Source organism: Frankliniella occidentalis, unplaced genomic scaffold, assembly GCF_000697945.3.
Source record: "Frankliniella occidentalis isolate FOCC.00 unplaced genomic scaffold, Focc_3.1 Scaffold157, whole genome shotgun sequence".
Classification (NCBI taxonomy): domain Eukaryota; kingdom Metazoa; phylum Arthropoda; class Insecta; order Thysanoptera; family Thripidae; genus Frankliniella; species Frankliniella occidentalis.
This window is the reverse complement of record NW_026267283.1, coordinates 194468-198726: the sequence shown is the minus strand read 5'-3', so window position 1 is coordinate 198726 and position 4259 is coordinate 194468. Positions and strand designations below refer to the sequence as shown.

The following is a 4259-nucleotide window of genomic DNA, read 5'->3' as shown; positions in this document are numbered from 1 at the left end:
CATGGCATGCCGCCTGCCGCCTGCCCTGCCGCGGCCGCCGCTGCAGCAGCAGCAGCAGCTGCTTCACCTCCTCGCGGGCGACGACGCCGCCGCCGCCGTACGATCTCGCCTGCACCGGGCAGATAAGAGGGAGGGGGGACGGACGGTGCGCCCGGCGGCGGCCGCGGTCGGCCTCAGCGGTGGTGGGGGAAGCGGGCGAGAAGGGCGACGACGTGCTCTTGGCGGCCGCCTGTCGGCGACCTGTCTCGTAAGGGGGTGTAGCTCAGATGGTAGAGCGCTCGCTTAGCATGCGAGAAGTACGGGGATCGATACCCCGCACCTCCACTTTTTTCTCGATCAGATTTCTCACCCTTTTCCTTCTGTCGTCTTTCACCGCATTTCCACTTCTCTCTCCCTCTCTCTTTCTCTATTCTGCACCTCCTATACGACGTAACGCGCGGAGCCGGGTGGGCAGCAGCAGCAAGCAGCGCGGTCGCGGTGCCGCCGAGAGGAGCCATAACTCGTCCGCTCCATGGCTTTTCCTCGTGTCGCGGTTGGCCGGGCGCCCGGAGATGCGGCCGCCGCGATTGGCTCGCGGGGTCACGTGACTCGGCGGGGGTGAAGGTCGCGGCGGCGGTGCAGCAGTCGTGCAGGTGCAGCCCGTGCAGCAGCCGGCTGCTGGAGCCGGGTATATAGCCTTGCGGGCCCGCCGCTCCAGCAGCACGGAGAATATTATGTGATATCCTGGCGCCTTTCGGGGAGGCAGCCGCAGTCTGGAGCGTATTTGTCATACTGAGGGTTCCAGTACGTATGTCCAACATTAGTTTTAGCGAAAGCTTGTAGTTCGCGGCGTATCGTATCGGACGCCCTGTGTGATCCTGGTGAGCACGGCGTACATAGTACCTGGTGTGTATCTTTGCGAATACGCTCCAGTGCTGCTATGGGTGGTACCGAGGGAGTTGGGCAAACCCGCCCTCACTGGGGCGCACTCAAAGGAACACCTGCTGGTGAGAAGGGAAGTGCGGGTTCCAGCGAACCGACCGGAGGGTACAACACTTATGCTGCTCCCCGGTGAGGACGCCGCGTTTGGGAGGAAGGGTTGTAGAATTATTGTCGTGGGCGGGCTCTCCGTTGTTGACGCGTGGGAGTCGGACAACACCCCACGCCGCTCTTCGCCGTCCTCTCCCGTGTGTACAGTGCTCTCCTTGCTCCCGTAGCGAGAGTGCGTGAAGGGAAGGGAAGAGGGGTGGGGCGGGGCCCGCAGGGTCAGATCCAATATTTAGTCAGGGAGGCGCGCCTGCCTGGGGGAGCTGCTGGGCCGCCGCGCGGCCGCGGCGCAGGATGCGGGAGGATAGCAAGAAGACTGCGAGTGTGAAGCGAGAGACATAACAGAGAGAAGGGCAGAGTGCAGCTCGCCCGCCCAAGGCCCGCACGCCGTGGTCTTTGCCAAGCGTCACGGCGAAGGTTGCGAACACGGCGACGCCGCGGTGCGTTGTGTAAGTGAATGTGTGTGTGTGTGTGTGCGTGCGTGTGTGAGCAGTGCACTGCCGCCGCCGCCGCCGACGTGGTGGCCTCGAGGGGGCAGTACAGAGAGAGGAGGTGACACGCGCGTGCTCGCTCCACGCCCTGCCTCTTCCAGGTGATGAAGTACGTGGCAGAGGTATGGCGTAGAGTCTAGTTCTGCCCCCCCCCCCATCTCTCTCTCTCTCTCCGTCATCGTGCTCGCCTCCCTGCTTTTCAGTACTGCCCAAGCTGCCTCCCCCCTGTTACTTGGTGCGGGTCCGGCGAGCGGGACCATCTCTGATGTACTGTACAGAGCGCTATATGCCTCGGACCGGAACCACGTGTGTTCAGTGTCGCCTAGTAATGACCTCGCCTCGGCGCGCACAGAACCCGTGTGGCGAGTAGTACCCGCAAGTACATGATATGCACGTGTACCGACATAAACGTACCCTGTATTACTTCCCCTCGCCTATGCCCTTCCCCTCCACTTCTTCGCTCTGCTAATTTTGGTCGTGTTTGCAGAAGTTGGTCGGTCGCTCGGCTCGTTTCCGTTCTGCCACCGCCCACCCGCGCGGCCCCCCGCCGGCCCCGCGCGGCTAGCTAACGGCCGGAAGGTTTTTCCCTTCTTTCTTTCCTTTAATTTTTCCTCTCCTCTCGCGTCTAGTTTTTCTTCTTTCGCGCCCGATTCCATGACGCTGCCCATGACGGTGGTGCTATTTTCTGACACGCCAAGGAGTGCACGCCCTGCCGGCCTGGCCGCCGTGTCCTCCAGCCGGTGCTGCTGCTGACGCCATTACACCGGCCGACCGCAAGGATAGGAGGAGAGAGAGACAGCGAGAGAGCGAGCTGCAGAAGTAGCCGCGGCTCGGCTGCGAGGTGCATCGCCGCGCGCGACGCTGCGCCGCGCAGTGCAACGAGATGAATGCGGGTAGCGAGAGGAGAAGGGGAGGAGGGGGAGCGCTTGCTGCGGTGCGCTCCCGCCATGGCAATGTCCTATCTCTCTGCCTCCGTTTTACGCCTTTTCTCTCTCTCCCTCTTCCCTTCTCATCCCTAACAAATAACGTTGCGACTTCTCTTCTCTGACCTTGCGCCTTTTGCCGGCTCGCGGGACCTCGGGACGGGACGCCTCGATCGGCGGCGCAGAGGCCGAGAAGAAGGAGAAGACGATGGCCGAGGGGGTGAAGGAGGGGGCAGAACGACGACTGGCTCGCAGAGCGCATTGCAACGCGGCACTCGATACAGTATTTTGATCAGCGAAGAGCAAGTCAGAAAGAGACAGAGCCTCGGGCTGTAGTGGAGGCTACGTGTAGCAGGAAGGAAATAGAGGACGAACGAAATTGGGAGACACGTTTAGGGCGAGGCGAGTAATATGTGCGACTATACGGGGGTGACTGTACATTGTCCCTCTTTCACACTGATAACGACGAATCAAGGGCTTATCTGACAGTTTGCAACTTTGACAGGTGTTCAGTGTTGACCGGCTGTACCTATTGGTACTGATGTTTAAACTGTGTTACACTACTTGCGATTCCAGAAAGGGTGCTGATCTATGAAATAATCAATTGACGAGCAATTATTGCGATATGTTGAAGCAGTATACAACATATTTTGTAAGTGTTCAATTGCAAAATATATTGTATCTACCAACATATTTTTTACAGTGTATCCGCACACCACGCGGTTGCGGTATGTTCGTGCTGCGCTTGCACTCCAGGCCATCACGTTGGCGGCAGACAGTAGCAGGCTCAGGAGCTGCTAATTGAAGCACGGCGCCGTATGGGGACACCGTAGTTGTGTCCGTGAGTGTGTGTGTGTGAGTGTGTGTTTGTGCGTATGGCGTGTTTTTCGTTATGGCGCGAGTTGCACCCCTGCCCGCCTCTTCCCCTTCTCGCCCCTCTTCCATTCTCTCTTTCTCTTTTTTTCTCTCTCCCTCTCTCCGTTTCCCATTACACGCCTACTGTATAGACATATGGCAGCAGTAAACAGTGTGCCAATTTGTCAATATTTTTTTTTATCTTGTCTATGAACATTTTTTTTAATATTATTATTATTTTTGCAAAGCGCACTTCTCACTCTGTGCGTGCGTGCGTGAGATTGCGGGTGCGATGCGGCGCGCGTGGGCTCAGTCCCTCCCCGCGCACGCCCGCACGCCGGCGCGCACGCTCGTGGTCTTTAATGCGGAACTGCCGCTTGCTGCTGTTTACCGGCGCACACTTACTGCCAGCCTGACGACTTTTCGCGCAAAGCTTTGCGTGTGTGTGCGGTGCGCCGAGCAACCGTATCTCTTGTTTTATGACCGTTACTGTTGGTTAAAGATTTCAATTTTCCAGAAAAGCGTCTTATATTATTTTTTTTATTTTTTTGAAAAACCCTGACTTTTTCTTGGTGAGATTCAGATTTGCTTTTTTTTAGCTGGGAAATATTTCAATTTTTTTCCATTTTTTTTCTGGACGTTTCCAATTTTCCCGGAAAAGTTACGGAAGGTTTCTCTCTTGCCGTGCGTGCGTGCGCGGGCGCCGTGCACCGTTGCGGTTAGGCTGTACCGCAAGCCCGCCGTGCGGTCGGGCTGCCTACCCGCGCGGGGTTCGGCCCCTGCGCGCCCGCGCGGCTGCGGCTGCCGGCTGCCGGCTGCCGGACGGGCCGAGAGGAGGCTGACTTTGTCGAACCTTTTGCAACACACGAAGCAGCCAGCAGCAGCAGCGATTTTTTTTTACGAGCGCGCGAGCTTCGATGGTCTGTTGGCGCCCGCGATCGTCATCGCCGCGTCTCATTGGCGA

The 4259-nt window shown here is 58.3% G+C and overlaps 1 protein-coding gene and 1 non-coding gene across 13 annotated transcripts in view; both read left to right on the top strand.

Annotated features, from left to right (window-relative positions):
* The window catches only part of LOC113204762 (protein alan shepard), a 95075-nt gene that overhangs the window by 69180 nt on the left and 21636 nt on the right, over positions 1-4259 (top strand). The window lies entirely within an intron of this gene.
* Positions 252-324, top strand: Trnaa-agc (transfer RNA alanine (anticodon AGC)). Its single transcript has one exon. It is a non-coding gene; the product is annotated as a tRNA-Ala (tRNA).